We start from the raw sequence: 22,915 nt of genomic DNA, 5'->3' as shown, positions 1-22,915 counted from the left end.
GTCCTTGGTTAAGTTTATTCCAAGGTATCTGATTGTTTTTGTAGCTATAATGAATGGGATTGATCTTAGAAGTTCTTCCTCAGTTGTGGCATTGCTTGTGTATACAAAGGCTGTTGATTTTTGTGCACTGATTTTATATCCTGCCACTTTGCCAGACTCTTCTATGAGTTCCATAGTCTCTTAGTAGAGTTCTTTGGATCCTCTAAGTAAAGAATCATATCATCTGCAACTTCATTCCTTTATGGTCTGAGAAGCTGCATGGTATGATTCTAATTCTTTTGAATTTGCTGAGACTTGCTTTATGGCCTAGTATGTGGTCAATCCTAGAGAAGGTTCCATGCACTGCTGAGAAGAATGTAAATGCTTTATGTGTAGGATGCAAAGTTCTGTAGATATCTTTTAGATCTATTTGGGCTATAGTATTGTTTAAATCTACTGTATTCTTGTTGATCTTCTGTCCTTTTGATCTATTTCTGAGAGTGGAGTATTGAAGTCCCCCAGTACTATTGTATTGGGGTCTAAGTCTCCCTTTAAGTCCCTTAACATATCTTTTAAATAGAACAGCGCCCTGTAATTAGGTGCATATACATTTATAATAGTTACATCTTCCTGTTGGATTGAACCCTTAATCATTATATAGTGCCCCTCTTTATCTCTCTTAACAGTTTTTGTATTAAAGTTTATTTTGTCTGATATTAATATGGCTACACCTGCTTTTTTTGGTTTCTGTTAGCATGGAATATCTTTTTCCAACCTTCACTTTCAGTCTGCATCCATCTTTGTTAGAGAGATGTGTTTCTTGTAGGCAACAAATATTTGGGTTTTGTTCCTTAATCCATGCAGCCAGTCTGTACCTTTTAACTGAATAGTTAAGTCCATTAACGTTAAATGTGACTATTGATACATAGTGACTTTGCCCTGGCATTTTCCTGGAAATATTTTCTAGCATATGCTTTGAGCTTCCTACGTTCTTTTACTGGTAGGTGTTCTTCCTTTACCTTCTTTCATATTGATGGCCGTGTTTCTGTGTTTCTGAGTGTAGCACATCTTTAAGTATCTTTTGCAGGGCCGGACGAGTGGCGGCAAACTCTTTCAATTTCTGTTTGCTATGAAAGGTCTTTATTTCACCTTCATTCACAAATGAGAGCTTAGCAGGATATAATATTCTGGGCTGGCAGTTTTTCTCTCTTAGCACCTGTGCTATGTCTCACCATTCCCTCCTAGCCTGTAGTGTTTCTGATGAGAAGTCTGCTGTGAGTCTGATTGGAGATCCTCTGAGAGTAATCTGACATTTCTTGCACATTTTAGGATCTTTTCTTTCTGTTTCACTGTGGTGAGTTTAATTACCACGTGTCATGGTGAGGATCTCTTTTGGTCATGTTTACTGGGGGTTCTATGAGCTTCCTGTACTAGGATGTCTCTGTCCTTCTCCAAACCCGGAAAGTTCTCTGCTAGTTTCTCACTAAAAAGGCCTTCTAATCCTTTTTCTCTCTCCATGCCTTCAGGAACTCCTAGAACTCGAATGTTGGTTTTTTTTAATAGTATCCTGTAGATTCCCAACAATATATTTTAGATTTTTAATTTCCTCTTCTTTTCTTTGGTTTGACTGTATGTTTTCCTGTGCTCTAAGTCCAATATTCTCTCTTCTGTTTCACTGACTCTGTTTTTTATACTTTCTAATGTGTTTGTCATTTGATCTATTGAGCTCTTCATTTCATTTTGATTTCTCTTCACTATCACGTTTTCCTGTTCTACTAGTTTCTGCATTTCATTTTGATTCTTCCTTAAAATTTCATTTTCACGAGAGAGATTTCCAATCCTGTCCAATAAGGATTTCTGTAGTTCAAGGATTTGCTTTTGAAAACTTCTAAATGTTCTTATCATAAATTTTTTGAAATCCATATCTTGCATTTCTTCTATCTCATCATCTTCATAATCTTGGCTTGGGGTGTTATTTTTTTTATTTGGAGGTGTCATAGTGTCATCGTTGATCTTGTTCCCTTGATTTTTGTGTTTGTTGCTTGGCATTGTTAATTCTTTTTCCCTCACTGTTTTATATATATATATATATATATATATATATATATATATATATATACTATGTCTGTGTTAAGTGGACTGCTTGCTCTTGGAGGAGCCTTGGAGGCTTGAGATGGGTGTGGCCTGAGAGCTCTGCTTGATTCTTCTGGGTTACAGGTGTGCAAAGGTGACACCCTCAGGTTATGCGTGGTAAATCTCTCTCTTTTTATTTACTTATTTATTTATTTATTTTATTTTTTATTCAGGAGGTAAGAAATACCACACCGCATGGCTGTGCAGAATTGATGGTATTTAGCTTCTGATCTCTGGCTTCTACCCAAAGAGTCTGTGCGGGCCCAGTTTCTCCGGCAGACTCCCACTGGGTTGCCTAGGCTACTGAATTGTAGCGCCTCAGTTCCTTAACTCTACCCTTTTGTTATGTATATCCAGAGTGGGGCCTGCTCTTTGTCTCTTGCTCACCTTTGCAAGGTTGGCAGAGAGAGAAACTCATCAGTACCAGTACCCCCCTCCACTTTTTTTTTTCCCTTCTCTCCTGTAGTCAGTCTGGTGAACTTTCCCTCCTCAAGCCCACTTCCCTCTAGATTCTGACTGCCGTTTCCCCGCCAATGTCTCGGGTTACTGAGCTCACCTCCCCTTCCAGCGCCAATGTGTGGACTTGGAGCCCTGGGCGTCCCTGCTCTTCCCGCTGGTCGTCTGTGTCACATCCACTCCCCTTCCAACACTGGCATGCAGACCCTGTGGCTCCCGCGGCTCAGCTTCCGCGTGGTGGGCGACCTTGCTCTCCCAGTAGGTCCTCCGAGTCACAGCCACTAGATCCGGAAGAGTTTCCTCTGCAATTTTTTCCTGATCCTTTTTCTGAGGCTAGCATAACTCCACTTTTATTAAACTAAATTTTCCCGGACTATCGGTGCATGCCCTCACTATTCCACCATCTTGGCTCCGCCCCCTGGATCTTCAAAACCATGTCATTTTATTCATACCCTCAAAGAAACTCAAGTGATTGTCAAACAAGGGATAAACCTATTTTAACCGCCTACCTAAGAGTGTTCAGCTTCCTTACCATAGCATTTAATAGGATCTACATTATGAACCCAAATCCACTTACCTTCCACTTCTCTTGTTTACAAATCCAATAACTCAATCACATATGAAAGTATCCACTGTTGTCAAACAGAACCCCCTAGGCTGGCAGAAGGTTGGGAGGAACAGGGGTATACTAGAAAATTGTCAACCTGTACCACCAAAGTCTGTCATACAAGGTTCAACTCAAATATTTCAATCTCAAATCTCTTCTGTTCTCTTACCCTCAAGGAAGAGATAGTAACTAGTCTATCTTCCTTATTCATGTGTTTGACCATTTACCTATACTTACCCTTTGCAACTTTTACTTTTCATCTCCTATAATAGGTATCTATTTGCATTATTTATTAATCTCTAGAATTGTAAGATCCTGAAGAGCATGGAACCTTGGACACATTTTGCTAACTACCATCCGTCTATATTCATATGATAAGTCATTTATTTATTCTATAAACTCTTTACGCTCCAGGAATGTTTCAAGGCACTCTGGACACTAACTTGAGAGAGAGGGAGAGAGAGATATTTTGTCCTAAAGGTCCAGTACTCTGCAGAGAGTTTGCATATGTTGCCATTTAATGATTTTAAATACAGTGACATTTGTGACAAGCAGATAGTTCAGTAACTAGAGAAAACGTATTTATGAGAGATCATGAGAGAGGAGGTTGGATGATTAGAGATGTGGCATGAAGCCCTTGTATACTGTGCAGTAGTAGAGCTCTATACTAAAGGTATCGGGCATTTCAAGTTCCACAATCTTGGATTCTGAAAATTGAAATGTGAGTCCAGTCTAAATGTTGTTGAGGTTAAACATTTTAAGAAATGATGAAGTTGAATCTCAGACAGTAGTGAAGATAATAGAAAGTGCAAGACAGATCTGAGCTAACTTTTATGAAGACCTGTCAAAATCTAGTCCTTGCTTTGTTGTGAGAAGCATGGTGATGAAGGAATTACACATAACTCTAGGGGTTGGCATTGGTGCATGACAGATAAGGTTGCTACCTGTGATGCTGGCATCCCCTGTGGGCACTGGTTCATGTCCCTGCTCATCCACTTCAGACCCAGCTCCTTGCTGATGGCCTGAAAAGGCACTGAAGGATGCTTCAAGTGCTTGGGCTCCTGTCACCCACATGGCAGATCTGGATGAAGCTCCTGGCTCTTGGCTTTGGCCTGGCCCGGCCGTGGCCACTGTGACCATCTGGGGAGTGCACCAGCAAAGAAAGGTCTTTCTCTATCTGTTTCTTTGACTTTCAAAAAACCAACTCTGCAGTTTGTAACTTAGATGAGGGAAAGAGAGCAGGGGAAGTAGGTTTGGGAATAAAAAGAATACTGTTTTTCTTTTTAAGAAAGAGATTTGCTTGTTTATTTAAAATAGTGTCAGAGAAACAGAGAAAGATCTTCCACTAGGTGCTTTACTCCCCAAATGCCTGCAACGGTGGGGGCTGGACCAGGCCAAGCCCAGGAGCCCAGAACTACATCTGAGTCTTCCATGAGGGTTACAGGATTCTTCTGCTGGTTTCCCAGGCACATTAGCAGGGAGCTGGATTGGAACTGGAGCAGCCAGGACTCAAACCACAGTTCTGATACGGGATGCCAGAATCAAAAGCAGCAGCTTAGCTTGCTGAACCACAATGCCAGTCCATGATAGTTGGAAGCAAACGAGTTTAGTGTGTGTTGGGGGGGGGGGTGGAGATTGAAGGTCCCTGGAACAAAAGGGGTCAAGCAGCTGCAAAGCTGGGGTTGTAAGTTGCTCATTCTCAGTGTTTCTGTTGACTTGGAAGACAGGAGATACTGGACAGGAGGGGAAGACTACCCAACAGTGGCAAAACTACTTGGAAGAAAGTGTGCAGATTCCCTGAACGTGAGTCTAGGAAAATAAAGAGGAATTCTTGCGAGAAATAACCCCCGAACATAGCCCACGAGGGGCACACGTCGCCATCGTTGGTTAAGATCTGGGCACCAAGACTTCTGTTGTGAAAATGAAAATGCATTACATGGGGTGGAAAATTTATCAGCAACCACCATGGTACCTGTGTGATCCCAGGGACAGACTCTGATGAAAGAAGCCAGAGGGAAAACAAAACAACAACAGAGGAAACAAGGAGCCTAGAAGTCATCGAGCACCTCTTACATTAGGTCTCTAAGATTTCCTAGGCATCTTTGAGACTTTATTATTTTTCAGAAATGAAAAAAAAATATATTACAGTGGCTAAAGACTTGGTATGTCATGGTAGAGGTGACTCAGGTCTTAAAATCATTATCTTACCATCACATTAACCTGATAATTCTGAGAATGATGATGGAGTTGTAAAATCCATTTCCCAGTGATATATGCAACGTAGTGCTGTGTGCATTATACATCACATATTTAACCCTATTAAGATTCTCAAGAAATAATTTAAATACAAGAAAACTGAGAAAACAGAAGAGTCTAGTAATATGACCGTTATCACACAGCTCATTAGAGTGGCGGAATCCAGATTCAGATTAAGATGCAATTGATTTTCCTGCTTAAGTTCTTAACCATTACATGTATTGCCTCAAGGCTCCTTAATCTCTGGACAAGAACCCAGTCAGACAAGTGGATTTTTTTTAAAAATTTATGATTCACTGTATTGGTGGCATATTCTTATTTAATACACATTTAAGAAATCAGGTACTATAACAATTGAATCTTGTAAGTGACAGCTCTCATTATGTTCTTAATGCTCTTCACTCAAAAAATTCATCTCATATCCAAGTAGGATATGTCTTATGCTAGCGTCCTGTGCTTCAAACAGCAGCCCAGCAGAAGCTCATTAGGAAAGTCTATTCTAAACAAGGGTTTATCTTGCTGTAAGAAATGAAAGAAATTTTATTTTTTGTGACAGCCCAAAGAAGATAAGGGTTGATTTGCAGTTGCATCTGGAGTTGTCGTTAGGCTCTCTTGTTGGAATGACTAACATTTATACAAAGTCAGAGTTAGGTGTTCCAGAAAAATGACAACTGGACATGGCTTTTCAGTCAGTGAGGGGAAGTAGCTGAGGCAAGTTATTATATTAGAACAAAACATAAGAAAATTAGAAAAATGTGGAATGATGATGACATTTACAGACTAAGTCATGCTAATTATTTGCCAATCAACTCAAAAGCAATTATTTTTAAAAATAGTATGGCTGCAGGGACAGTGCATTAATTCTTAACAGAGGGAGTCTGACATTTCTTCTTTTCTTTCAAGATGGCTACTAAATAACAGGCATTTTCCTCACCAAAATCTTTAATGAAAAATATTTTGTAGAAATTACCATGCGTAGCAGCACCCTGGATTTAGAATCAGGAATCAGAGGATAAACAAAAAATAAAGGTAGATTGGAAATTCAAGAAGGGATTTAAGAGCTGCGAAATTAAGTATAATCAGGGTGTGAGTTGTACATAAACCATTGCCAAGCTGTGAGACTTCTGTGCCAATGTGCTCATATAAAATATGGCACCTCTGTTGCCAGTAAACAAAAATAACAGTTAGTGGTTTAAAACCTTAAAACTTAAGTTTGCTTAAGCAAGAGTGAGATACTTTCATTATCATGTTCTGTCCTTTTTGCAAGTTACATGTTATACTTTTGTATTTAAATGTATCATAGTAGTAGATTGTAAAAAATTTTAAATGGTAGTGGATATAAAATGATAGCCCATAACAAATGCCATGCAGATTATGGTGGGGATACATTTAATTAATATAATTCAATATAATTGGTAGCTATAATTTTTCAGTTAATAATGTTTTAATTTATAGAATATTGTGCATTTAATAGTATCAGTGATGGAAACATTATTTCACATAGCCCAGAATGTATTTCCCTAAGTTAAGAAGGGAGATACAGTACCTGTCAGTTTAAATGTTGCATGTATGATACACGACAAAGTTCAGAATAATTGGGAAAGGAAATCTAGAATTATTAAATTGATGTTCTATTTATGTTGTGCCAGGAAGATTTAATTGGGAGTAGAATTTCCAAAGCTATACAATTGGTTGTCAAGTGTATTAGTTTTCTATCATTGCTGTAAAAAAGTATACAAAATTGGAAGCTTGAGGTGTTCCCAATTTACTATCTCACAGTTTTCACAGGTCGCAAACCCAGTAGTGGGGCTTAGCTGGTTCTCAGCTTCATCTAAAACCAAGCTTTTGGGCTGCAGGCTGTAGGGAAGAACCCATTTTCCAATTCATTCAGGTTATTGACAAATTTAATTCCTTAAGATTGCAGAACTGAGGGACTTATTTCCTTACGAGCTTTAGCCAGGAGGTCACTGCTACTCGTCGAGTTTCAAACTTCCCTCACCTCCTGGCCCCCAGCACCTTCACACCTAGCAGTGACCAATTAAAGTCTTCTCCCACTTCATCTCTCTCTGATACTCCCCTGCCTCAGCTCTGTGCCCTTCCTCTTCATTACTGGTCAAAAGGTGTTTCTGTAGTTTCAGTTGTAATGCCTCCCTGTTCATCTCCACATTTATTTATTTGTCTCCTCTTGTTTTTTTCTTAGACTTGCTCAGGGTTTGCCAATTTTGCTTGTTTATAAAGAACCATCTCTTCATCTCACTTGTTTTTATTATTTCTTTCCTTCTATTGGTTTGGGGTTTGGTTTATTCTTGTTTTTCTAGTTCTTGGAGGACAGTGATAGGTGGCATTTTTTAAGACTTTTCTGTCTTTGTTTGACGTAAGCATTGACTATCTAGTCTTCTCAGTTAGTACTGCTTTTGCTGTATCTTATGGGCTTTGCTGTGTTGTGTTTATCATTTCATTTGTTTTGAGAAACTTTTAAAATTTCCTTCTTCATTTCTTCTTTGAGCCATTGGTTGTCCATGAGTTAATTCTTTGATTTCCATGTATTTGTATGGTTTCCAAAGCTTTAATTGCTATTAATTTCTAGTTTTACTGCACTGTGGTCTGAAAAGAGAGGCAATATCCTTCAAAGTGATTAACACTTTGATATAACAGGAATGTACCCAAACAGAATGAAGCCCTTCTACAACAAACCAGGAGCTAACATCGTACTGAACAGGGACAAGCTGAAAGCATTCTTTCTGTGATTCGGAACAACACGTGATCCCACTGTGCCCAGTTTGATGCAGCATAGCACTGGAAGTTCCTCCCAGAGCAACCAGGAAGAGAATGAAATTAGGGGCACTGAAACTGAAAAGGAGGAAATCAAATTCTCACTGATTACAAATATCGTGATCTTTTACAACAAAACCCACAAAGAACCCCATGCAAAGTTTATTTGACCTAATAAAAGTATAGAGCAGAATTTCATATACAAAAGCAACATGCGAAAGTCAGTAGTGTTTCTCTACACCAATAGTGAATTATCTTCAAGAGAAATCAAGAAAGCAGTTCTATCTCCAATAACTACAACCAAAACAAAACAAAAATGGCGGAATAATTTTTTTTAAAAAAGCTTCATTTATTTATTTGAAAGTCAGAGTTTCACAGAGAGAGAAGGAGATGCAGAGAGAGAGAAAGAGAGAGGTCTTCCATCCGCTGGGTTACTCCCCAGTTAGCCACAATGGCCATGGGTGCACTATCCGAAGCCTGGAGCCAGGAGTTTCTTTTAGGTCTCCCACGTGGGTGCTGGGGTCCAAGGATTTGGGCCATATTGCACTGCTTTCCAAGGTCATAGCAGAGAGCTGGATCAGAAGTGGAGCAGCTGGGTCTCGAACCGGTGCCCAGATGGGATGCTCCCACTGCAGGCAGTGGCTTTACCCGCTACGCCACAGCACCAGCCCCAGGAATAAATTTAACCAAAAGAGAAAAGGATCTGTGTGGTGAAACTTATAAAACATTGATACAATATTACAAAGAATTGAAAAGGCTCATACAGCGTTATTGTATTTGACACCATGTTCATAGAGAGGAAGAATAAATATCATTAAAACGCCCATAGTAGTCAAAGCAATTTGTAGTTTCAGTCCAATATCAATCAAAATTACAATGATGTTTTTCACACAAAGAAAAGTCAATCTTAAAGTTTGCATGGAACTACAAAAAAATTCCAAATAGCCAAAGCAATCTTGAGTAAAAAGAACAAAGCAGGAGACATTGCAGTCTTATTCCAAAATACACTTCAAAGCTATAGTAATTAAAACAGTATAAGAATAAGTATTGGTATAAGAATAGACACATAGACCAGTAGAACAGAAAAGAGCACCAAGGAAAAACCCCCCATCTAAGCCAAAAAAAATCTTCGAAAAGTTTACTACAAACAAGTGTTAGAGCAAGGACAATTTTTTCAATAAATGGTGCTAGAAAAATAAATATTCCCACAGGGAAGAATTAACCTAGACCTCAGTCTATAACCATGCACAAAAGTCAACTATAATTGGATTGAAGACTTACTTGTAAGACTTTAGCAAAACAAAACAAAACAAAACAAAACAAAGCAAAGCAAAACAAAACGCTGGCACAGCGGCTCACTTGACCAATCCTCCACCTGCCACACTGGCACCCTGGGTTCTAGTCCTGGTCGGGACGCCAGTTCTGTCCCAGTTGTTCCTCTTCCAGGCCAGCTCTCTGCTGTGGCCCAGGAAGGCAGTGGAGGATGGCCCAAGTGCTTGGACACCTGCACCTGCATGGGAGACCAGGAGGAGGCACCTGGCTCCTGGCTTTGGATTGGCACAGCGCACTGGCCGTAGAGGCCACTTTGGGGGTGAACCAACAGGAGGAAGACCTTTCTCTGTTTCTCTCTCTCTCACTAACTCTGCCTGTCAAAAAAAAAAAAAAAAAAAGACTTTAGACTCTGAAGCTACGAGAGGACAACACAAGAGAAATGCTTCAGGACATTGTTTCAGTCAATTTTCTGTTGCCAATAACATAATAGCATAAGAAGGAGTTACGTCTGATGATGAGCTGGCAGGGTCCTGAGGCAGCCAGGGCGTCACATGATGAGAGACGGAAAGCATGTGCGGGACCTAGTCAAACTGGTTTTTAGAGCAGATCCATGGTTAGGAAAACACATTAACCTACTAATCCATGAATCACCCAAATTGATTAATTCATTTATGAGGGCAGAGGCTTCATTACCTCTTTTTTTAAAGACTTATGTATTTATTTGAAGTGCAGAGAGAGAGAGGGAGAGAGAGAGGGAGAGGAGGAGAGAGATCTTCCATCTGCTGGTTTATTACCCAAGTGGCTGCAACCACCAGAGCTGTGCTGGTTCGAAGCCAGGAGCCAGGAGCTTCTCCTTGGTCACCCACGTGGGTGCAGGGGCCCAAGCACTTGACTCATCTTGTCCTGCTTTTCCAGGCACATTAGAAGAGAGCTGGATCAGAAGAGAAGAAGCTGGGACTGGAACACATGCCCATATGGGATGCCAGCCCCACGGGCGGAGGCTTAAGCTGCTATGCTGCAGTGCCAGCACCCTTAATTACATCTTAAAGGGACCAGCTGATCATCTTCTCAGTATTTCTTGGTAGAGAACAAATGTAATGTGGGTTTTGGAGGGACAAACCATAGTCAAATGATAGCAGTTCCCTAGGACGAAGTAGTGCATGTTCCTCACTGTGCCTCTTAGGTGGTAGGTAGTTGCCCCCACCCTGCAGCAGTGATTCTGCCCTCTGAATTCTCACAGCTGGTTTCTGGTCTCCTCTTACACAACATGTCCCTGTTGCTGTTGTCAGTCTCCACTGCTGTCTCTGCTGCCTGACGTGTTTGCCTTTTATTATTCTTCTCTTCCCCTTTCTTGTTTCCTATTTCTTCCCATACTGAAAAATCACCTGTTACATCATACAAAGTTCAAAGTGTACAGGTTATGCTTTCTGTCTCCACTTCTAGTTCACTCAATCCACAGTTAAACCACAAAACCCCTTCCTTTTTCCCTCACTTCTGTCCCCAGGCATATCAATGTCACTTGAATTCAAAATACGGTGGATGTTTTCCATACTGTCTTCCCGGCTCTCTCTGCTATATTATGGATCCTCCTTCTATCCCTTAAATACCAGCGTTTCCTCAGATACTCACTTATTATCTCTTCCTGTTGTTCTCACCACTCCTCCCCTCTCCCGCCATGATCCTTCTCCCCAGGAGACCTCGTGGATTCTCAGCATTGCACTGTCTGATTCTGGGGATCACCCTCAAGTGGACATCCCCACCCGCACCAAAACATCTCTTCAGGCTTCCAGTTCGTATGTCTGATTCTCAGAGGGACACCACTCCCTTCACAGGCTGGGTTCCTGAACAGTGGATACAGAGACAGCTAAGTGTGCAAACTGCTCACTAAGCACCACGTCAGGAAGGGAGAGGGAGAAGGTGTGCTCGGAGAGAAATGTTGGACCTCATGCAGGCCTGATTGTCGTCTCTGCTGACCCAACTATTGCCCAGAGAGGGTTCCTGCATTAGCTCAAAGTGATGGGCTTCTCAGAGCACACTTTCTTTACTTGACTTACTCATTGATGGCAGCCACCCCGGGAGGGGTGTGGTCACGGATGTCTGGGCAGCTGAAGCAGGCTCTGCAGGAACCAATGGCTGCAACAGTCTATGCTGTATTCCTTGATGGAGGGTCTGCGTGGCACACGACATGTGACTGCCCCTCCTGGGTGCTTCCACATTCCTGATGTCATCTGAGGTTCTCACTGCCCCTTGGCTGCAGGCACCTTAAATCTCTCCAGTAAATTCGTTAATTCAACTAAAAGTTGTTGAACACCTAAGAAATGCTAGACTCTATTCAAGCGAAGAGGGGTTATTCAGTGAACATAATACAGTGTCAGCCCGAAGGAAGCTTACAGTTTCAGTAAATAATCAAATAGCTATTCTTTCAGGAAGTAGTAATGTCCTTTCTCCTGGCCCCATAGTTCCATGCAAGCACTGAGCTGGGCCAGCTCTCCTGGCATCTCTCTCCACAGTAGAGGTTTGCTCTCAGTTCATGCTCTACAGCAGAGCACAGTGAGGTAGCCATGTGGGATAGTTGTGTCTGCACAACAGATTCAAGCACAACTCGTATGAGGCGGGGAACAGAGTGCAGAGGACCTCAATATCTAGATTCGGCGATGGCAGGGGTGGCAGCTTGGGTAAGATCTTTGAGTGGCAGCCCTGAAATTAAATTCTACAACTTGTTTTATCTGCAATAAAATGCGCATTGAAATTCATTTGTTTCTTTTCTATATTTTAGTTCTCAATTGAGCTAATCTTGGGAATAGAAGAGTATTATATTTTAAACCATTTTCAAATTTCATCATATAGTACAGTAGATGAAGAGAAGTGTTATGGTGAATAATCCGACAAGCAGTACAAGAAGGTAAGAATAGGTAGCAGATAATTTTTAAAGGCCTATCAGTAGATACCTCTCTGAAGAGGTGACATTTTGAGCAGAAAGTTACTTAAAGTGGCTCAATTACTGGACTGGACGTCACTTATGTTTCCCTAACTTCTCTGTCTTTTGGATCTTGGCTTCTACAGAGATGGCTCATTTTCATATTCAGCCTCTTACTCAGCTTAATCATTACAAAACCCATGCCAACTGTTGTTAAGTTCAGTTTACGTTACTGAAAATGGGTAGGTGTTCATGTAGAGGAGGTATATGCATATACCTCCTCTCATATACAGTTCTACATATACGGAACTCATATGCAGTAGAACTCATATACAGTTCTACAACTTCCAGTTGTGTTTCCCCATTGTAAATTATTTTCACTCTATAAAGAACAGTATCTTTCCTTCAGCTACAGCGAGAAGTTAAGTTATTGCTAGATCCTACCTAAAATATTGGGAATACCATGAACTAGTTCTACATAGCATGGACTAGATCTACTTTTTCATTATTCCCAAATACAACATGATTGCATTTTTGCTCATAATGAGACAACATTTCTGTATAGATAATTCTTGTTATTAAGTGTGATTGTAAATCTCTTTCACCATACTATTTATCTCTTTATACTTGTATCCTATTTTGAAGTTACTTGACACATAACCCTTTATAGTCTAAGAGTGAATTCAGCTTACATGCACATACCCAGGTAGGGCAATCAACCATCCTAGCATAGACGGGTTTCCTGGGACACAGGACTTCCAGGACTCAAATGGGCAAGTCAGCATTTTCCAGGTGTTATTGGACTTAGTTCCCAAATTCCGCTTTGCAGGTTGTGGAGAGACTCTGTGAGTGGTCCATTGAGAGGACAGTTTCTTAGCTCAGTCATAGGCTGAGTCGTGGAAACAGCTGATTCTTCACTCCCTCCAGGGAAGAATTCATATTAGAAGGCCACCTTAACTCTGGCCACATCAGAAGTCCTGCTTTTTCTCCAAAAGTCTCTGGGTCTGGGTAGCCAAGAAATACAGGTCTCCCTGAGGGGACTTAAGGAAGACCTAAAATGTGAACAGAAACACAGCCCAAGTGTCCTGCCACACATGCTGTAGTCTCAGATGGTGCTTACTGCCACACTATTGGTTTTCCCACAAAGGGATGGGATAAAACTGGGATATACCTATCTAATTTTTTTTTGACAGGCAGAGTGGACAATGCGAGAGACAGAGAGAAATGTCTTCCTTTTCTGTTGGTTTACCCCCCCAATGGCCACTACGGCCGGCACACTGTGCTGATCCAAAGCCAGGAGCCAGGCGCTTCTCCTGGTCTCCCATGGAGTGCAGGGCCCAAGCACTTGGGCCATCCTCCACTGCACTCCTGGGCCACAGCAGAGAGCTGGCCTGGAAGAGGGGCAACCGGGACAGAATCTGGCACCCCGACCAGGACTAGAACCCGGTGTGCTGGCGCTGCAGGTGGAGGATTAGCCTAGTGAGCCGCGGCACTGGCCGCCTATTTAATTTTCTCCTGTCTGGACTCAGTGCTCTTACTAAGAAGAGGAGCCCTCCTGCACCACTTTTTCCCCAGTCTGACTTGATGGATAATTTGGCAGGAATTTGTTATGAGTTACTGTTTAAAACAGGAAGTTTATTGCCTCAAATGATCTTTGCATTTTGCTCTCCCAAGAAGAATTGGAGTATTTTTGCTAATAGGGTTTTATCTCCATGTGGTCAGAGATGTTTTGGTTGTAATCTTTCCATGGTAGAAAAAAACAAAGTGATATGATATATGAGGTAACATATTTGTGCAAAACTTACAGTGGGTCATGATTCTTTTTTTTAAAGATTTATTTTATTTATTTGAAAGAGTTACAGAGAGAGAGAGAGAGAGAGAGAGAAGAAAGAGAGTCTTCCATCCTCTGGTTCACTCCCCAGATGGCTGCAATGGCTGTGCCAATCCGAAGCCAGGAGCCAGGAGCTTCCCCCAATTCTCCCACATGCGTGCAAGGGCCTAAGGACCTGGGACATCCTGCGCTGCTATCCCATGCCACAGCAGAGAGCTGGATTGGAGGCGGAGCAGCTGGGACCAGAACCGGTGCCCAGATGAGATTCCGGTGCTTTAGGCCAGGGCTTTAACCCGCTGTGCCACAGCGCCAGCCCCAAGAGAGTCTTAGGAAGGTAGAGGAATTACTTGTTTGCTCCACTCCCTATAGACTTGTTTAACAAGAATTTCACCTCGGAAGTCCCGGTCATGGCAATCCCAGTTTTCCAAGTTTGAACTAGTACTTCTGGTCCCAACTTGGATCTCACTTCTTTTCAGCAAATGCTGCTTCTCCATCTTCAGCTTACTTCCAAAATAACTTCATTCAGTATGGAAACTAGGAGATTCTTCTATGGATCCTGGGGAATCTTAATTCTCTAGGAATATTTTGATGTGTTTTGATTACCAGCTCCACTGGATTATCTAATGATATTCTGTAGAGCATTTCCATAGTGATCCTCTGAAAATCTCCTTATGCTTAAAATGAGTGCATAACACTTGCATCCTTCTCCCTGGGACAGAACAAAAACTTTTGTAGGAATTCTGGAAGTTTTCAATACTGCAGGATCCAAATTATATAATAATGATAATGACAGCAATATATCTGAGCTTTTTTGAGTGCCACATTTATCATCATTGCATGAGATCATTGAAATTGTGACATGGCTCTAGAATCTAACATATAAGTGCAGTTAAGCTTAGTATTTTCCTTTTTAGAGATATTTGTTTATTTATACTTTCAAGGCAGACACACACACACACACACAGAGAGAGAGAGAGAGAGAGAGAGAGGGAGAGACTGAGAAGAGCGAGAGAGATAAGAGAGATAGAGGTCTTCTATCTGTTGTTTCATACTCTAAACGTCTGCAATAGCCAGGGCTGTGCTAGGCCACAGCTAGAAACATGGAAAGCAACCAGGTTGCCTACATGAGTAGCAAGGACCTGACTCCTTGAGTCATCACCTGCTGCCTTCAAGGGTATGCATTGGCAGGGAGTTGGAATGGAGATTGGGGCCAGGACTTAAAACCAAGCACTACGCTATGGGATGCAGGTATCCCAACCAATGTCTTAATTGCTATATCAAACACCCAGCCAAGTAGTTAGTTTACTTTTGTAATTTTATACCCTTTTTAAAGGAATCATTACCATTGACCACTTGTCATTTGTAACTTGTTGTAAGGTGTCTAAATGATTAAATGTTCCCAGACACATACATATCAATGTTTACGCACATTTCTGCCCTCAGACAAGGAAACATTAGCTAAGTTAACTTGTGGGGACTCATCATCCCTTTGACTATACTCAATTAAGTTCCGGAAACATTTTTTGCTTTCCAGAGTCCTTCAATTAAATATCAATTTTCCTTTGAAATAATGTTCTGAGATTTTGCAATTATGTAGTTTTGTCTGTGTCACACTGAAAAAGCATTCTTGGAGAAATGTCATCATCTTTACAATTATATCACTGTGAAATGTTCTTTGTACATGTCTACAGTATAAATCACATTTGAGTCACACTTCCTTTTAAGCCCTAGAAGCAGGATTTATAAGGTCTGATGGACATTTTCTCTTCAAGAACTGAATTTTCTTTTCAACATTTTACACTGACTGTAATAGGTCTTCAACCAATTTGAATCTGTTCTGGCCTGTGTCAGATTAGATGATATTTTTCATTAGTTTCTGGTGTCAGTTAATAAGCATTGTCCATAGATAGCTGACAAGGTACACTTTTACCATTCTTGCTTTCCCCATCACTAACTCAAGAGTTGCTTTAGTGTTTATTGGATAAAAACCACCTTTAATTCAAAGTGTATAAATGAAACTTGTAAAGGAAAAATTAAATTGTGAAACCACACTGTGGCAGAACAGAATTAAACAACTGTGAATATCCTTCAAAATGGTGGTGGATAAACATAATTAAAAGATGTTTATTTTGATAGAAAACTTTTCTTTATAAATCCATGACTAAATTTTCCTATTGCACTTTTGGAAAGCCCTGCCCATAAATCTCCAGTCCTGAGGAAATAATACTGTAAGTTGCTGTGTAACCACCAGATGCAAGCCAAAGGAAACGTGATGCTGCATTATACTGAAAGTGGAAAGGAAATGGAATTGTGGGACATTCTGCTCTGGGAATCACTTGTCTAATTGTTTCACTATCATTTTTCTCATATTTGCTGAACAAAAAGCTTAGCACTTCATCTTTTTTTTTTTTTTTTTGTATGCCTTTGTAAGGTGGAAACTCTTGGAAAACAGGGAATTAAGTTGCTCAGATAAAATCTTTTTTTTTTTCTGCCTCAGCATTATTTTGCACAGAGATCAGAACTTAACAGATAGTTAATATTCGTGGTTAATTGATCTTCTTTATATCAAACTGATAGTTCTTGTCACTCCCTCCAATGGATTAATTGAAATCCATTTGGTACCCAGTGTGCATGTGACACGGATCTTAGAAAGGCAAGCTTGGAAAGTCCAGAGTGAGTCATTCATCATCACAGAGCTTGGGGATCAGTTTCTTAGAGCAAAGAATGTTGGACACACTACACACTAAGTGGGTGACAAGCAGACCAAATGATGCATGGGGTGATTGTACTATTACACGGGCAACTGATTAGGAGCATATTATCCTGAGTCTTTGTTGCTAGCATTCACCCCAGGATATTGTTCAAAAATCGTAGAGGCAAGGGCCTCTGGTGAGAAACTGCTGGTTGCATACGTGGTGCAGTAATGAGCCTCCTGTGACTTGTTGTTTACTGAGTAGTCTTATTAAGCTTTGTCTATGTCAGGCTTTTCTAAGTGTTTCCTAACCCAGGTTGACACTCCAAAACAATGTTTAAACCAATTGAATGCTCAGAAATGTTGCTATCAAGAGACATAACTGAGGGCTGAATACCATGACCTATATTTGTATGGGATTTTTACAGTGCTGGCAACCTGTCAATTTTATTTTCTGGATAACTACCGTGAAATGCTGTAGGAAGACAAGTTTCATTTTCTCCTTCATGGTAAAGCTGAGCCTGTAATCCCGCATTTCCAAATTCTGCAAGCCTTCTCTTTCCCTGGCTGTTTAAATATTTATATGCGTTTCTAAGCTAAATTAAACATTGATATGGTCAAAGATTGAGAATCTATTTTCTGGCAACATTAATAAATGTGAAGGGAAAAGATGAATTTTTTAAATTTTGGGGAGGTGGACTATGTATGCCATTTTGTTTTGGTCAGGCAGAGTCTATTTCAGTTCATTATAGTTTTAATACCCGGAATGTGAAAAGGAAATCCATTTTAGCAATGGGAAGCAACATCAAACACAGGTTGCCTTGCTTTCTTACTTAATCTCAATTCTATTCACTTTTAAAGTTGGAATGCCCATAATTTTCGTTGTGAAATATATCAAAACCTCTCTTATTTTTATTTGGTAATACTTTTCAGGTATAGTATAAAATGCATATTGTATCTGTGTTTTAGGATATAGAAATAGTTTCTGGATTCCATCTTCAGAAGCATGGGCAAGGGGCAAATGTAAGAAAAGAATAATCGGCAGGGCTATGTTGCAGCTAGTTAAGCCACCACTTGCGATGCCAGCTACCCATATTGGAGTGGTGGTTTCAAGTCCTGGCTGCCCTGCCTCCAATCCATCTTCCTGCTAATGCTCCTGGGAAAGTAGTGGATGATGGCCTACGTACATAGGTCCATGCCATCCATGGGGGATGCATGGATGGAGACCCTGGCTCCTGGTTTCAACCTGGCCCAGTTCTGGCTGTTGTGGCCATTTGGGGAATGAAACAGTGGGTAGAAGATATGTGTCTCTCTCTGTCTATCTCTCCTTCTCTTGTCACTCTGCCCTTCAAATAAATAAACCTCAAAAAATTAAGGAATTTCATTTTAACAAAATAATTTAACTTTTTTGATAAGAAAGAGGATCTGGAACTAAACCCCTAAAACTGCTGGGCATCCATCTATTCACAAGTGTTTCTTGACCAGTTTTTGGAAGTACAAAGTAAATAAGGCAAGATTTCTGCCCTCAGATAGATGCTGGTACATGTAAGGTCAAGATTGACAGCCCCCAGAGGTAAGCATAGTTTACAGAAATACTGGCAACAGAAAAAAATTAAATATATCAAATCAGGGGTTAAGATCTTTTTTTTTTTTTTTTTTTTGGACAGGCAGCGTGGACAGTGAGAGAGAGAGACAGAGAGAAAGGTCTTCCTTTGCCGTTGGTTCACCCTCCAACGGCCACCACGGCCGGCGCATCGCGCTGATCTGAAGGCAGGAGCCAGGTGCTTCTCCTGGTCTCCCATGGGGTGCATGGCCCAAGGACTTGGGCCATCCTCCACTGCACTCCCTGGCCACAGCAGAGAGCTGGCCTGGAAGAGGGGCAACCGGGAAAGAATCCGGTGCCCCGACCGGGACTAGAACCCGGTATGCCAGCACCGCAAGGCGGAGGATTAGCCTAGTGAGCCGCGGCACTGGCCAGGGGTTAAGATCTTAAAATGTGTATTTATACTGCTAACATGAAAAATTTTGATGAATTTTATCAAAGAGGCAAAGAAATCTAGAAATTAGGAGGTAGGACACATGAACCCAGAAGTGGACATCCCAGTAAGTCATCTCCAGTTCCTCAGAGTTCGCTACTGCAAGAAAATAAATTTATATATTAAGGAAAAGCATTCCAAAACATAAGAAAATTATTGAAACAATTATTCTATTTATTTCATGAATCAATTCATGTAAATAAATTGAACATATACAATATATTTAAGTATATATACATGCATGTATAGTTCTATGTCAGTCTCTTTGTGTTTTGTGTTTTTCACTATCATTTTGTTTTAAATATTTTATATTTGATATATTTAATATATTAATATATTTAATATTAATTAATATATTTAATATATATTTAATATATTAATATATTTAATATTAATATATTTATATTTACAGAGAGGGGAGACAGAGAGAGAGACAGAGAGAGTCAGAGAGAGAGAGAGAGATTCCATCTGCTGGTTCACTCCCCAAATGGCCACAATGGAGAGGTCTGGGCCAGACCAAAGCCAGGAGCCAGGAATTTCTTCCTGGTCACCCCCGTGGGTGCAGGGGCCCAAGAACCTGAGCCATCCTCCGCTGGTTCCCTGGGCCATTAGCAGGCAGCTGGATGAGAAGTAGAGCAGCTGGGACTGGTATCCATATGGGATGCTGGCGTAGTAGGGAGGCTTTACCTGCTACGCCATAATGCCAGACTTGTTTTTGCACTCTCTAGAAAAGAATTCAGTTTCATGATTTTATAAGCAGAACTTTGGAGTGACTCACAATTTTTAAAAGCTTTTATTATTTATTTGAAAGGTAGAGTTTCACAGAGAGAGGGAGACACACACACCACACACATAGAGTGAAGAGCGAGCGAGCAGAATCCTCCATCTCCTGGTTCACTCTTCAAATGGCCACGATGGCCAGAACTGGGCCAGGTCGAACCCAGCAGCCTGGAACTCCATCCAGGTCTGCCTTGTGGGTGACCAGGGTCCAGCTACTTGGACCACCATCTGTTTTCCCAGGCACATTAGCAGGGAGGTGGAGTGGAAGTGGGGCTGCCAGGATTCACATGAGCTCATGTGGGGACTGGGGCATCAGCCTGCTGTGCTAGAACACTGCTTCTCATGATTCCCAATTTCTTTCTCAGCTGTGTTCATATTCTGGTGACCGTTCTCTTTATAGTCGTAATGAACATAGCAAAAATGAAGAATTATGCAATCATTCATAAAATTCACACTGTGACATTTTCCGAACTCATATTTTTCTAACTATTCTGATAAGAATGGTGTATTTTTTACTCAGTTTTGTGGCTAATTAGCATAACCAGTGAACATCTGTCTGCTGACTACCAAACCAATGTCCATGGGTACCAATTCACGTGAACTCTAGGTTTTATGTCAGAATACCTTGTTGGCTGTGAAAATAACTGTAAATCGTTAGACTTACCTTCACCCAAGCATAAACTTCTCCCTCAACTTGCTCCTTTTTTTGTATTCCTCATCTTGCTAAAGATACCCTGTGCGTTAGCTCTTAAGCCAAAATGTTTGGTATTGTCAATTATTTCTTCACGCCTTCGTCTTCATATTGAATTGTTTAACAATTTGATTTCAGTCACCCTGGCTCCCAGGGCTGGCTGTGCTCCTGTGCCATATGCTTTTTCATCCTTGGTGCCTGCATTGAGAGGTCTCCTTATTGAGGAAATTTAAAAGACATTTTCCTCACCCTGAATCAAAACCCAGAGCTGGGGCCGGCACCATGGCTCACTTGGTTAATCCTCTGCCTGCGGTGCTGGCATCCCATGTGAGCACTGGGTTCTAGTCCGGCTGCCCCTCTTCCAGGCCAGCTCTCTGCTGTGGCCCGGGAGTGCAGTGGAGGATGGCCCAAGTGCTTGGGCCCTGCACCCCATGGGAGACCAGGAGGAAGCGCCTGGCTCCTGCCTTCGGATCGGTGCAGTGCGCCGGCCATAGTAGCCATTTGGGGGGTGAACCAACGGAAGGAAGACCTTCCTCTCTGTCTCTCTGTCTCTCTCACTGTCTAATTCTATCTGTCACATAAATTAAAAAAAGTGCTTTTCCGTTTCTAGCTGATGCCTCTCACCTTCCCCTCCCTCTCTTGGAGCCACAAAGCTGCAGGAAACTTTTGTGCAGGGCTCCTGAATCAGAAAGACAATGTCCGCCTCAGTGCTCATTCATCTGGCTCTTGACTGAAGTGCTGCTCCTTGAGGCTCCGTGGGACGGGTGTGTGTGTGTGTGTGTGTGTGTGTGTGTGTGTGTTTGTCCCTTCCTCTGGGTCTAGCCTCTGTCTCCTATTTCACAGTGACTATAAGCTGTATGGCCACTTTCACTGTGGCTCACGGTTTTCTGTTAGCAGATCTCACACCTGACAGCTTAGCTCTCTCCGGCTTGTCTGGTTTCTTGATGCATTGGCACAGTGGATAGGATACCACTTCAACGAAATGCCACTCGGGAAGAGCAAAGCCAGAAAATCCTACATGGGACACCACTGGGAGGTGCCAGTGGAATCCCCAGTGTATTCCAGAGAGATACTCCTGGATTCTGGGTTGTTTGCAGGGTTGAGAGCTGGATGGGACGCTTTGTCAGTGGGAAATAGGAAATGCTAGGGGAAGGTATTCGGCGTTCTTGGAGGATGCCAGGAGACTGTTTATACACGCTTTACGGTTCCAAGAGAGAACTTCGGGCTTTTTCCATAGCACCCGACAGTCTGGCTGTGCTCTCTCAGCAGGTCAAACTACAGATACAGCAAAAGAGTTTAGAGAAAGCCAGGAAACCAGTTCCTTAGCCGCTGCTTAGGGTTTTCTACCACTAGAACCAGAGTTGGCTGGTGGGCTCCCACAAGCTGAGGAAGTTCAAGGCGGGCCCTGGCTCTGCAGTGTGTTCACTGAGATTCATAAGGGGAAATGGTAAGAGGCCCTCCATGTGTGCTTTGGCTGCTGGTCCTGACGGAACCTAGAGATTTACTGAGATCCCCTCTGGAGGATCTAGCTAACTTTGGTTAAGGAGAGTGTACGGCATGCAAGGTAGTACTACAGACCCTGACTTTTCAGAGCTGCCTGAGAGGGATGTTATTATAATGGAATGGGATAAAGAAATGAGCAAAGTTTAAGGTGATGGGTCTGCTCATTACAGTGAACTGATCAATGCTCATTATAGACATGAACAAAAAAATCACATTGTACCTCATCAATGTAAGCACGTATTACATATCAATGAAATGATGTACAATCTGCAGCCACAGCTGGTAGACACAGCTTTCCAAATACCACTCTATTCTGGAATCCCAGCTCCACCCAAACTGCCACTTGAAGCCTGGGGACCTCAGACAGAAAAACTCTGCCTGCCCCGAGCCAGCTGTTTGACCTGGTTCCCTCCCCCAACAACATCTGTGGCCGGATCCTGACAGCAGGCTCCTAGCGCTCGCAGGAGTGCTGTCTCTGCCTTTCTTTCAGGTGGCTTGGGAATGAGACCAAAGACTCTGCCTGCCTTTGTCCAGACCTAGTGTCAAAGATCGGGGTCATGCTGCTCCTGATCCCCACGAGTGAGCAGAGGCTGTGTCTCCAGAGGAGAGCTCAGTGGAGGAAGCAGCAGGTCTTGGGCTTTCTAGATAGGGGAGGGTGGGTAACCATCACCACTACAATCTCCAGCTCCAAGATGAAGAGAAATAGGTTTAGGACGTCATGTGCCCATCTCCAGGCTTTCACCAAGTCCATCTAGGGAGGGGTCCTTTGGGTCCATGAACCTCCACGACTGACTATGTCACTGACATTGATGTGTCATCCATGGGCACCCTGGCTAGCCTTTGCTCCTCTCCTGGATGGCAGTTGCTGAAATTAGGGCCATTTTGGTGGATTAAAGAGAAGGCCGTGACTCTGGGATTATGGCTAACGGGCTGACCATTGGCAAGCCTCAGGCTGACATAGAAAGCAAGCCCTTCTCTGGTACTGAACCT

General features: G+C 41.9%; 1 pseudogene; it reads right to left on the bottom strand.

Moving 5' to 3' along the window:
• The window catches only part of LOC100347013 (14-3-3 protein epsilon-like), a 132,881-nt pseudogene that overhangs the window by 97,373 nt on the left and 12,593 nt on the right, over positions 1-22,915 (bottom strand).

This window comes from Oryctolagus cuniculus, chromosome 8, assembly GCF_964237555.1.
Source record: "Oryctolagus cuniculus chromosome 8, mOryCun1.1, whole genome shotgun sequence".
Classification (NCBI taxonomy): domain Eukaryota; kingdom Metazoa; phylum Chordata; class Mammalia; order Lagomorpha; family Leporidae; genus Oryctolagus; species Oryctolagus cuniculus.
The sequence above is the reverse complement of the archived record's forward strand: the minus strand, read 5'-3'. Positions and strand labels throughout refer to the sequence as shown.